Source organism: Perognathus longimembris, chromosome 7 (assembly GCF_023159225.1).
Source record: "Perognathus longimembris pacificus isolate PPM17 chromosome 7, ASM2315922v1, whole genome shotgun sequence".
In the NCBI taxonomy this organism is placed as follows: Eukaryota; Metazoa; Chordata; class Mammalia; order Rodentia; family Heteromyidae; genus Perognathus; species Perognathus longimembris.
In genome coordinates, this window is record NC_063167.1 from 60,998,067 (window position 1) to 61,012,067 (window position 14,001).

General features: G+C 39.0%; 1 pseudogene; it reads right to left on the bottom strand.

The window, feature by feature from the left end:
- Positions 1-4,935: 4,935 nt before the first annotated feature.
- On the bottom strand, positions 4,936-6,481 carry LOC125354345 (annotated as a pseudogene).
- Between the last annotated feature and the right edge of the window lie 7,520 nt (positions 6,482-14,001).

Genomic DNA, 14,001 nt, shown 5'->3' on the forward strand with positions numbered 1-14,001 from the left:
ATTTACAACTCATCTTACAGAAAGGGAAACTAAGGTTTGGAGTGACTGAATAAATTGCCCAAGGCCACTCAGCTACTGGACAAAGAAAGACACAGACTGTCCACACAGGCATTCTGGCTGCAGGACTGGCTTTTAGGCTCTAGGTCACACTAGATATAGCATATGATATAGATGGCTCATGAATAACTTCAGCCTGGGTCTGTAACGCTTTAAAGACCACCTAAAATTGGAGAGAGTAAGTCTCTAAATTTTACCTTAGCCTTGATTTTATGACACCATCATTTACTTGAAATACATACATGATAAAATGATTCACTTTGGTCTTACTGTTTTTTCTCTGTGAGGTGGGGGCAGCTAGTTACTAACTATCCCTAAAAAAGTAAAACGTAAGAGAAGAGACAATTGGTATGAAGATGTGGCCTAGGAAACCAAACCATGAAATACCTACTTACTTTCTTTGCAGCAATTCAATGAACACAAGCCAAATTTATCCTTTTTCATGGATTTCTATAGAAGCTCCATTTGCATATCTGAAGAAGGAATGTCTTTTAATGATCTTAATGGAAGCTAGAAATACATCATTTTCCTGATAAGTTGTCATTTTGTTCGTTCATCTTCCTGGCACTAGAATACAAGCATGTAAATCTGTGAAATACTGCCTGTCATTAAAGAAACTGATGTGACATTCCCAGCTTTTGCAGCCTATTTCCATACCAGATTTTTATACTATATACTGACTAGATTTCACTTGCCCCCCACACACTTTGGATTTTTATTCTTAAAAGCTAATTTCCAATGTCAGTCTGTAATAATTCACATAACTCTGAATACAAAAGCACATTATTTCAAGATTACATTCCCTGGTTGATCTGGGGATTCTTTCCAAACAAGCCTGTGAACTACCTTGCAAAATCTTTAGTAATGTTCTTGAAACCTTCTGACATGATACTTAATTAAAGTGTACATGTTAATATTGAACAATAAAATAAGGATAGCATAATAGTATAAAAATAGAGCCAAAGTAATTAGTAGCAATGATACTTGTTCATTGAATTGCATCACTGTACATGCGTGTCCTTGCCAATTACAATTTTTTCAAGTTATTAATTATAGCTTCTGAAGCAGTATTTTTAAAATACCTCAGAACCATCTCCTAAATATTCCTAAATTTAATGAAAAACTAGTGATTATGGTCTTAAATAGCAACAGAGATGCCTCCCAACCTTAGAGGAATCAGTTAATCCCTAATTTCTCTTGTCTGTGAAAAAGCAACTATTATTTCTCACATTTTTCCCTTTAAGTTCATTACTGATAATACAACTTTGCTTTGTTTACATATTGCTTACAACTCAGATGGGATTTTTTCTGTGTCTAGACTGCTTTCCTTTTTTTGCAGAAGAAAATAATACCAGTATCTTTTATAATTGAAAATGATTAGGTTAAAACTTAACAGTTAGATTAAAAATAGGAAAGTTGTTTTAAAAATGTGCTAGCAAGTAGGGGGGAAAACCCAAGGTGTGTGAGAGACATAAAAATTATGTTACACATGTCCTTCAAAAAAGTTTAATACATAGTCAGGTCACATTACTGCACATCAAATTCTCTAGGTCTCTGGCTGCCAGTAGCAATTATCTGTAAAAGAACATGTTTTCCCTGGTGACTCGCTATCGGGAATTTTTGAGTATACCTAAGCATAGCCTTGAGCAAAACTCCTACGGGGCATATTTGGAATACAGGATTTCATTTGGATGCAATATCCAGGTTTCAGTGCAATATGCCTATCTATATATTTTACATCTGTTTTAACATATTGATGTGTTTATCTGTTAGCTTTAATTACATGATATAAGTGCATATAAATGTAAATAGTACTCCTGAGCTTCCACTCAACTTTTGTCATGAGGTATACAAATATATTTCCCTGGATGCCTAGATGATTTTATATTATAATGATGTCTCCTGAATTTTCATGATTACTTTGCTAAAAAGGCATTGAATATTTCCAGATTGCGGAGGTACCTAGCCTCATTCTATCTGACTAGGTCACATTTCATTTTCAGTGACCAGTGCAGTAGCTGCTGGTATAATCATTCAAGTCCATCTCAATCCTATACCAGTTAATGATGGAGCCACCTTTTGAAAGCAGTTAAAGTAGGAGCCCAAATATTTCAAAACACTGTGCTATTTTACAAGCCACAGAGACCCAAAAGAATCACTACTTTTGGTGGATAATTTTTGAGGATTTATAATATAAAATTCAAATACTCAGAGATTCCAATATAACAGTCCTTTTGTAGGAAATTCAGGCATTGATTATGTTTGCATTGGTTTAGATGGAGTTGCCTCACAACAAGATGGTGCATCTCATCCGGGTATGTGTTTCTCTAGTGTAGAAGCAGTCCTAACCTGTGCCTAGTGGGTTAGGATTCAGAAAGAAGTAAAACATGTTATTGGCTGGTTCTGAAAAAATGCAGGTACACACAGAAATTGACTTCAATCACCTACCCACACTTTTATAAACTCCAGAGTTGTACATGGTGAACCTTTCTCTGTACTTGAAGACTTAAGAAAGGAATAATTAAATATTCCACTTTCAGAATTGTGTTTTATTTATTTTTGAATCTCGGTAGCTTACTCACACTTTCTCAATAGCTTACTAAAGACTTAACAGTCCCTCAATAGCAATGATTAGTATGTCTTACATGACCAAAATATTTCATTCATGAATGAATTACTAGTAGGTCCCTGACATTAGCTAGTGGACCAAGGTGATAAAATAGTGACCAAGCAAGATAAAATTGGTGTTCTAGTATTTGATGTTGATATGTGTGTTGTATGTATAAATGGATATGTATATGCATGTGTATAGATGGAAATGTGGATGTGTGTGAGGGCATATATAAGATAGTTGATGGGAAATTTGAAAAGGATCTGATTGATCAACTCTTCAACTTAAGAAATTCTCCAGGGGATTTATAAAGGCTGATAATCTAGTAGGTAATGTGATGTTTACTAGGTATATATCACTAAAGGCTTCAGGTGATTCATTTTTCTCAAAGAAAAGTTGTAAACTCGAGTATTTCCTACATGTCCACATTAATTGGGGGGGTGGGATTTGTACTCTAATACATTAGGTTTGATGTGTGCAAGGGCCACATAAAACCATTTAGGATTTTTATAGAACCACAAGCACTTTTATTACTGCAAAAGACAACAGAGTTACAGTCATGATACATAAAAGTAGTTATAGGACTTTGCAGCATGGACATTCCAGTAATACTGCATTTAAACTTCTTTGGATACAAAAATGTAAATGGAGTTGAAAAGGCAATGAAAATCTTCATTTTTCCACTTGTAGTAATTCTCACAGAGTTGTGGAAGCCTTTCTTCCTCCTTCCTGGATCTCTCCAAATAGATCCCATTTATCTGATTGGATTTCTGTCCCATCTTTCTACATATTACAGCTAATTAGTACCCCCTGATGAGAAACAGCCCACTGATGGAAAAAGCAGTTAGATAAGATCTGCATTAACAAATGTAGTTCATTTAATATCATTTGTGCTGCTGCATTATTAATAATACATAATTACCCGGCACAGGCTAGAAGGGGAGAATAAAACTGTTCTTTAATTTCTTGGCCTTTGCAAAGAAACAGTATATTAGAGAGAATAAAATAGTGCTGGGCAATTGGTTACCATCCATCATAGAGGTTTATGTGTCACCAAATTTTATTAACTTTGGGTCTACTTAGAATTTCTATATTTCAACACAATCACAGACTACCAAGAGACAAGCATTTTGCAAGACTTTGAGAAGGCTAAAACCTTGTTCCAAAAGGTTAAATTGGGAAGCCCAACCAGTGACTGTCAACAAGTTGAGATTGTTTAACCTGTTATAGAAAATACTTTACTGCATTAGATAATGGGTGTGATTTTGATTAATAACTAACGCTCACAAGATTTGATTAAACACAATGGATGAACCCTATTTCATTCTTTTGAAGTTCAATATCCAGCATGTGTTGAATTAGAAAGAGATTCTGGCATAAAGCCTGTATTATAGTAACAAAACTAGCATAGGAGGCAGTGTCAGAAGACTGGCCAACAGAGATGGAGTGCCTATTTTGTGCCAAGTTTTATATTAAGCCTCTTACAGGTATTTATTCTCAATGCCATCTTATGCTAGAGGTTACTATTTTTGTCCTAGAGGTCATCCAAGTCTGGCAACATCTCACAGACTGTCATGAAAGAAAAATCTCCAGAAAATAGGCCATGCTCCCTGCATTTTTCTTTGCTGTGCTTTTTCACTGGCAAAGCCAAGTCTCTTGTACATGATTTGCCAGGTGGGCAGTGTAAATGCGACAGAGCCACTGCAAGGATGTTTGCACAGGTGAGGCAGGTTGGGATTCAGATTTAGCAGCTGGATCAGGAAACTGTGGACCCCTCAGTTTCAGGTCTGGTATCCAAAAGAGAGAGGAAGTCAAGCAGAGGGCAGATGTGAGGCTGACTATTTGAAGCAGGCATATTTTCTCTGATAAAAGCCATACATGAGCCATTGTGTTTCATTTACCAGTTCAGTAATTTATTCAACAATTACTTCCTGAGCCACTCCATCACACATTTGAAAGAGAAATAAAGACAATTCAAAAGGAGTATTTGAACTAACAAATGAGGACTAAGGACACATTTGTTGGCAGCTTGAAGTTCACATGCTCCTTGAAGAGACAGAAATATAAACAATTACAACTTGGTATGTTCCAGGAACAATGTACACACAAAGGAAATTCACTTGCCCAAGTGAGTCAGAAAAACGTCGGACAAGAGACTAAAATTACATTCTTGCAGAATGAATACTATTCTCCAACTAGACTAGTAGAGATGTTTCTTTTCACAGTGTATTATCATGAATGTTTTATTTTTATTTTTATTTTTATTTTCCGTCTCTAAAATTTATTGACATGGTTCCCACGGGACCCACGGTGCACTGTGACCGGCAAGTGGCTCAGGGGACTCCTGCTACCCCCGGGCTGCTCCTGCCAGGGGCACCGGCTACAGGAACCGAATCCCAGCCCCAAACTGGACGCCGTCACATATCCTATCGCCCCTCTGCACGCCCATTGGGATGCAGTAATTAAGCTCCAGGCGGGCGATGTTGCTGAGCCTGAGGACGATGCCAGCCCCGTATGACCAGCGGATGCATTCAGCCAGCTTCTGGAGGTGGGCCTTGGGGCCTTCTCTGTAGTTGAGGTTGCAGAGGTTTCCCGCGTTGAGGAAGAAGTGGGTTCGGAAAAGATCACCAAAGCTGCCCTGGCCTGGCCGGAAGGGCAGCAGGCTGTAGAAGTGCAGGCCGCCGGCCCAGTACGCCTCCCCGCCCAGGTAGTCTCCTTCACTCTGGGGTCCAATGCTGTGCATGCTGAATCCACGGACACTGGTGGGTCCTCCGAGGTAAAACCTGTCGGCAATACTTGAGTGCTTATCGCCAATGGGCACCAACATTCCTCCCCAGAGGGATGCCGAGATCATAGAGTCCAGCAGGAGCTGCTTGTTGAGCTGGAGCTCGAAGTCTTCTTTGATGAAGCTCACGTCCCCTCCAGTAAGCCAGCCAGCTCCTGGTTGACCTTCAGCAAGGCCCCACACCTCGGGAGGATGGAGGAATTCCGCGAGTCGATGACCATGGCGTGCGAGAGGGAGGACTTGAGCGAGTGGCCGCTCTCCTTGTGCACGGCGAACGACGCGGTCCTGGACTGGCAGCCCAGCTCTCGCCACACGCCCTCCCACTTCACCGTGTGCCAAGTCCTCCAGATGGGGAAGCTGAGCTCAGCCGACATGCCTCTGTCCGTCTCCTGCAGGGAGCTCCATGGGAACTGACCGGTGACCTTATACAGGTTCACAAAGAAGTTTCTCTCAAAGTTCCCAGGCTGAGGTTTGAAGAAGGACAGGCCATAAGAAGTTTCTTTTGTTTCATAGGAAAACTGAAAAGTCACTTTTTCTGCACGTCCTAGGAGATTCGGGAGTTTGAGGCCAAGCACCATGCTGCCTTCATTGTTGCTGACCATGGTGTTGTAACTGCCCGTCAGCCTCCTCAGCTCCGTGACTTCGAAGGTAACGTCCAACCCGTTAGGAAGCGTATCATCACCTTGACACGTATCGATCAAAACATCCACCTGCCAAAAGATCCCCAGCCGCAGCAGCTTTTCCTGGGCTTCGTGAGACTTCCGCATGACCTCAATGAGGTTCTTAGTCTTAAATACCTCCCCAATTTCACAAATGATGATGTCATCTTTGGTCTTTCCAAGTCCGTCAAAGTGGACATGCTGAACTACCACATCTTAGTTTTCCAGGATTTCCAGCATAGCTTCAGGTTCCCTTTCAATAAATTGGGCTTCATCGCCCAACGCTCCAAAATCAGCCCCATTTGGCGGGAGAGGTTCCAGACTCAGGGCTTGCACGGCGCCCATGTTTCCCTCTCCAGCCGTCGCCCGGCCTCATGCAGACTCGGCGCGCACGCGGGGGCGGAGCCACGCGGGATCATGAATGTTTTAAACAATAAACTATAGATTTGGTGCCACCTAAGAATGGAGTATATGGCAATTCTGTCAGCACAAAACATTCTTTTGTTCAGGGTCAGGAGCATCAACATCATTACCCCTTTGAAATGCATTTTAAACCAGAGATTTAACGAGATTGTTAGGACATATGCCAATATATTTGATAAGGTAGAAAGAGAGATGGGTACACAGAATGGGAAGTGTATGTACATATAACTAGCAGAATATTAACACAGGTCCATTATTAATAGTGTATTTTTTTGCTCCTATCAAGTTTACAGTGTACCACAGTTTTGAAATGCAAATGTTTGCAAGACTTTTTGTTTTTCCCAGTAATTTTAGTCTTTATAGGGTATAGTACAGAATAGAAGTTCTCTGAAATTTAATTCCACATCTGTACTATTGTAGCAATTAGTTCACCATGTAGTGCACAAAAGTTAGATTATCCATCTGTAATTCTTTGTGCCATTCAACTCCTCTGCTCGAAAGTGAGCAACCAGCTCCCTGATCAAACTTAAGGTAATGTTAGATTCTTCTATGGGCATCCATGGATAGACCAAGATGGACAGCCATCATGTGGTCAAGTACTCACCAAAATGTATTCCTTTCTTCTTTCTCCAAAATGCATTCCTTCATTTCTCCTATGCAGTCCAGTAGGGAATATTTCACACTCTTCCTTGAAGTGCCAATTCTGCGAAGGGCACATCAGTAGCATGATGTGATCCGCTACAAGCCCCAGTTCATAAAACCCCCTGTAGGCTGTCCTCCCTTCTCTCTTATCCACTGCCTAGAAAGAAGTGGAGGACTCTGAGGGAATGGGAGATAGCAAAGTCTCAATAGAGAAAGAACCTTGGTTGCCATGTCACTGCTCAAAGGAAATCAATCCAGGACAATACAAGACTAGGAACACGTATGGGTACATAAACGAAAATGAATGTGTCTAGTGTGAAATCTAAACACTGTTTGTTTTGACAGTTGGCCTACCCTAAGATATATAATCATTTATTTAAATTACAATTCCAAGCACTGTGTGATGGATGTGTAAGACAAAATCTCTGTGGACTTGATGTAGGTAATTGCTGCCATGCATTGTATGTGGAGTGGGGCAGCAATGAGCACCACTACACTGCACGGCAGAAGTGGCAGTAATCTCACCTGAGTGTAAGGTATAATGTTGGTTGTGATGGAACTCCATTCCCATGTAAGATGGAGGGTAGTACTGATCACTGTTCTCATGTGGGGTTGGGGATAGCCTTGAACACCACTCTTATTGCCTAGTGACTTTCTCCTGCAAGCCTTCCTGAAGCTAACAATCTGCCTTGAGTCTCAAGGTTTATGTCTCTTTAGAATACTCTACTTTTCTTCGACAATCCTTGACAAAAAAAAAATTAAATCACTGATTGATTTAATTGAATGCCTATCATTGTCTCTATGTCATAAACCTCCCTAGGAAAGGACTGGAACTACTTTATCCATCACTGTAACCCCATGTCTCAAAATTTGTCTGATATATAGTTGGTATTTATTCAAATACTGATTCACTGATCTTTTTGTTATTTATTCCAGCTTAGTGTTTTGTTCTCCCAACAGAAAAGAGCTTATGATTTTAGGAGGTTACAATCATTGACCTGTAAAACCCTTTCTAATTAGAAGAGATTATGAATTTAAGTCTTTGTTCCCAATAAACACTCACTCATACACCCATAGAAAACAAATACACACATCAAATGCCATTATCGTAGCTGTACAAAGATATCCTAGAACAATTTCACCCAGACATCCCCCAAGAGCCATGCTGCTACTACTTAGATAGCTACAAGCATTTGTCCAACCACATAAAACAGCCACAGATACCCAGAACTTGGATATGCTTCCAAAGGCACATCCCTCCAGTAGTGACTACTGATATATTCAGACAAATACACATGCACGTGTTAAAATCATTTAACACCTGTCATTTTGGTGACATTTATTCTGTGCTATCCTGCCTCTTCCAATATAAGAAGAAGGCATAAATCTATAAATGTTATTGAAATAACAGTCTCACCTCTAGAATCTATTTTGTTTTAGACTGCTTCCCTTAGATCAGTGTCCTCTATGAGATGAGATGTGTGGAGCACAGAAGGGAATGAGTATTTCTTCCAAAGTCTTCCATTATTCTGTCATTTACATTGCAAATGTTATCAAAAATGCAAATATGTGTGACATGTCTAATTGTTTCTCCATCTTATGCTATGATAAACATTGGCTTGTCTAAATCATTTTTCCAAGAATAAAAGATCTGAAGGTTTTGTGATTGTTTTCTATATTTAGAGGTGCTTATTGAAAACTACAATAATATGGTTTTTAAAAGTTACTCATCCAAGCTAACATATTCAGCACTTTAGTGATAATGTATGTGGGATCAGAGAGTTTGACAGACAGTGTCACAAGTCACTCATCAATATGTGAGAATTATCTGCAAATATTTAGCTGGAAGGTGGGGGAAAATAAATAGTAATATATACAAGAATAACATCAATTGTAAACATCATTATAAGGTACCCCTAAGACGAATGAGATATCTACACAGCTCTGCTTCTGTCTCTATCCGGAAGTTTATAGACATGGCTGCCCCACCTCTGAGTAGCAGTTACTACTCCCATCACTTCCCTGATTATCCCATGATGCCTAGTCCACAGACAAAAGAATATTTAACAGAGTTTGGTCAATCTCTTTCAGATGCTGAAGAGGCTCCTGGCAGTATGAGTAGCCAGCTGTGCCTGGTCGTTTGCCTCAGATTTGGCCTCCTTCTTTTTTCCAATGAGTCTCTTCCATGCATATCATAAAGTTACTAGAATGTGGGCCAGAGGCAACCTTAATAAGATACAAAGCAAACCACATCAGCAAATCAGTACACACATCCACATATTCACAGTTTTCTGCAGGGAGAATAGGCTACAGTGAACATTTAGGGCAGTATTGAAGTAGATGGCCTGTGGGAGACAAGAGGTTCCTCCATTATGATGATTAAGAGGCTGATCCTTTAGTCCTTCCCCCCCCCCAATTAATTCAGTAGTTTATTGGAACACTAATTTCTAGAGCTCCATTCTCTCCAATTTTAGTCTTTCTTCATTACAGCCTAGCAACCCACTGTAGTTAGAATTGTATTCTTCAGTGGGCTTGGGTAGGTAAAGACTTAAGACCAATAGCAATCCTGGTATACCTTGAATGTGAAATGTCTTCCACAGGCTCAGATGTCAAAAACTTGGTCTCCAGCTGATGATACTATCTGAGAAGGCTCCTGCTACTTTCTGAGACAGGGATTAGTTGGATGAAGAAGCCGTGGTTAAGACCTTGGGGATATCCTGTCCCTGGTCCCTTTCTGTCTCACTTTAGGTTTCTGTCCACCATGAAAACACTCTTGCATTCACATTCCTGCCACCATTACATTCTCACCCAATTGACTGGGGCCAGGACAAACATGTACTAAATAAGTGAAACAATGAACCAAAAGAAACGTTTACTCCTTTAAGCTGCTTTCCTTTTGTATTTTGCTACAATACAAAAGCTTGACTGTAAGTAATATAAATGCAAGGTGAAGTAATTTATAAGCACTCAAGAGAAAAACTAGCTCTTCATTGATAAATGAACACAAAAATACACACATTTACACAGAAGCATAATTTTGTATGAAATTTTAGTCTTCTTTTTATTCTTTTTTATAGCTGCCCAGTAGATTCCAAAACAAGTCCTTGGAATCTTGTCAACTTACTTTAATAGTCAAGTTGAATGTCTTATCACATGAAAACAGCATGGGCCACTGAGCAAGAACCCTGAATCTACTGCTTTATGACTCTGTAAAATTAAATTCATGAACTTCCATGATATTTCTATGTCTTCTTTATAAACTAAGATAAAAATGTCTGCCATATTTGGCTGATCTTAGAAGACTATTCCATTTTAATCACTACATCAGTACTGTTATAAATTGTCTAGGACATATAAATAGATTAATAAGATAGTGACTGAATGTATGTACATATGTATATATATATATATTCATATCTCCAGTGTAGTTCCTGACACAAAATAACTACTCATTTAATATTATTTTCCTTACCTTTATTTTCATCACAGAAGCAAAATATAAATCCTGATTCCTGTGATGGTGTTGTTTTAATTTTTTTTCTTTATTGTCAATGTGATGTACAGAGGGGTTACAGTTTCATATGTAAGGCAGTGAGTGCATTTCTTATTCAACTTGTTACCTCCTCCCTCATTTTCCCCGCCTCCCCCCATCTCGCTCCCCATCCCATGAGTTGTATAGTTGTTTTACACCAAACGGTTTTATAAGTATTGCTTTTGGAATGGTTTGTCTTTTTATCCATTGTCTCTCGATTTTAGTATTCCCTTTCCCTTCCCTAGTTCTAATACATGCATATACAGTATGTGATCCTGTTCCGTAAGTGTAAATTCAATCCTTGTTCAGCTAACTCTAAGGAATGCTTTCCAAGCACTGATTCAGGAGAAGGTAGAAATAAGGCCTCAAATGACATCATGATCAGGTATACAGAGATAACATTAAAAATGACTTTATTATCTTTAAGTAGTTGTACAAAGGAGTTTCCATCTAGCAAGCAGTTCATAAATACAATGCATTTTGATCAATGTCACTCCTTCCAACATTCTCACCCATCCCTCCCAACCCACCTTTTCCCTTGCTTTTCTTAAATTTGTAGGATATACATTGAATACTTGATTGCATTCTATCCTCTTCTAAAAACTCCATTATATATTTTCATCTGCCATATTTCCTGCTGTCTTGTGGATTTCTCTTATTAAATTAATGGTATTTATCTACTTGAGGCTCATCATTCTGCATCCTTTCAAAGCTAACTTTTGATTTGATTTGACAGGATGGAAATAAACTTGAGAATCAAATTTATGTGGACAGATACAGGACCTATAATTTTGTTAAGTTTCTGTAACAGACAAAACACGTCAGACATAAGTTATTAGTTAATAGGGTTTTAAAGAGTTGACTTCCAGAAATAGAGGAAGGGAATTGACCATCTGGTTACTAGTTGTAGAAGAAAAATGAAGGATTTGAGTAAAAGGTAAGTAAAATATGACTTCAGGCTGACCTCTGGAAGGAGAATGACATGACAGTTGATTGATGACAAGAAAAGGGCTTTTGTCCCATTATCGAGGACTGGTCCCATCAACAACCTGGCCAGTGGCAGCATAAAGACACGGAACTTGAACGTAAGCTGGTATCCCAGGCTTGCCTATGGCCTGGAAACAACATGAGCTAACAAAAGAGCTAATCTTGTAACAAACTATGTTTTAATGATTTTTTTCATGTAATATCATTTAATTTTCACAAGAAGACTCTGAGTAATTGATGCTAACCCATGTTATACAAATGAGGAAACTAAGACCTAAATAAATTTTCACGTCAACCTATTTGTATTTTACTAGCTAATACCTACTAAATGTGTTATGGTTGCCAAGTAGATCACATGTATTAACCTATGTCATCCACACAGGACCCTACCTATGAATTAGATATTTATTATTGACCCAATTTCACAAATAAATGATGACACCATTATGGCAAGTAGCTTATCTGAGCTCATTGAATCATTAGATCGCAAAGTTGGTCATCATACCCAGGAAGGTCAGCACCAGAGTCCAATCTTTTAAATCAAAACATTTTTTCAACCCCCTGATAATAGATCTAGTACTCAGCACCTGACTGTGCCCAAAATGACCCTGTGTCAAAAGGCACAGACTGGGCCCCTCAAACTGAAACCTAGTGGAAACCAAAGCTAGTGCTTAAAGATCCTTAGCAACAGTATGGTAAAAGTAAGTCCAGGTTAACAAATGAGGTGCTGAGTTCTCTGAGAGATACAATGCATACCACAGTAGATGTTGAGTCATATCTGCTATAAACTTCATCCTGAACAGTAGGAGTGGTTTTATAAGAATTCACACACACACACACACACATACACACACACATACACACACACACACACACATCATGAATATAACTATCACCACAGTGGAGATATTATATTAAGGGCAAGCATAAGTTACCACAGTCCAACACCAGCCCCCCAGATTTGATTCCAAAAGATCACATAAGATACCAGAACCATTTGGAAGAAGAACAGGGAACAAGGTAAAAAATACATTCCAAACCCTGAGCATTTACTCCTTTTAGGTGGAGCTCAATATAGATCATTGAAAATAGCAAAACTGAGATAATAAGTATTTTTCTAATAAAGTAAATATGTATTTCCAAGGGCCAAGGGTAGGGAACTTTTTTCTGCCAAGGGCCATTTGTATATTTATAACATCAATGGGGGAGATAATAAGTATTTTAATTTCATTTTTACCTACAACACATGGATTGATACAGCTCCTGAAGACTACAACCATTATTGGAAATAAAGCTATATATTCTTTGAGCATCTGAGTGGTGTAAAATACATGTGAGCCTACAACTCCAAAGGACTCCAAGAGCCTGCCTAATGAAACACCTGCAGTATATTTATTATCAATTAGGATGAGGAAATGGGTGACATACTGATGAAGTCTGTGGTCGATGTAAGGCTGAGAATTATAGCAAATATATTAGGTGGTGGAATTAGGATCTGACAGGCTAGTCACCGCTGGCTCAGTGAACTATGTCTTGCCAGAACAAATTTAATCTGGATAGTCTCTAACTAAAGCACAAAGAACCAATTGCACAAGAACAGTGACTGAATAAAGGTGTCCAAATCTTTGAAAGTTTACCCCCTGAAAGATAAATCTGATTACATAGCCAAATGATTGAAGGGTAATAATCATTCATTGAGCCTTACTATGTGCAGGCATAGACACCATCTCATTCAATCCTAGAAAATGAGTACTACTATTTCTTCTCCATCAGATAAGGAAATTAGGGTTCAAAGACCAAGGTCACATAGACAGACACTTAGCAGAGTTTCAAATTCCTATCTACTATCTGACTTCAAAGCCTGGGTTCTTTACATAACACTACATTGCCTTCTTAACATATGGCAATCAGATTGAAGAGAAAATGATTACAATAGTCAGAACTTACCTCTGAACCTTAATTCACCTCTCAGTCTGGTGAAGTGTGGCCAAATGAGACAGAGAGGGACAGTGGAGACAAAGGAAATCGCATGCTAATAGTAATTCTCATGTGATCTCCGGAAATTTGCAGAAGCCCTGGTCCCGGCATTAGATAGCAATAGAATATAGCCGCAAATCACACTGTCTTACCACAAACCTCAATTTCTCATTCCAAATCACAGGGTTGGTGGTGACTTCACTGTAGTTTAGCTCTATGTTAGGCTCTATCTGGCCCCACAGTTTCCCCCTCATTCTGGGTCATGGGATCAAGGAGCAGCTACTAAGTGAACATGTTCACACACAAAGGCAAGGAGCAGGAAAGCACA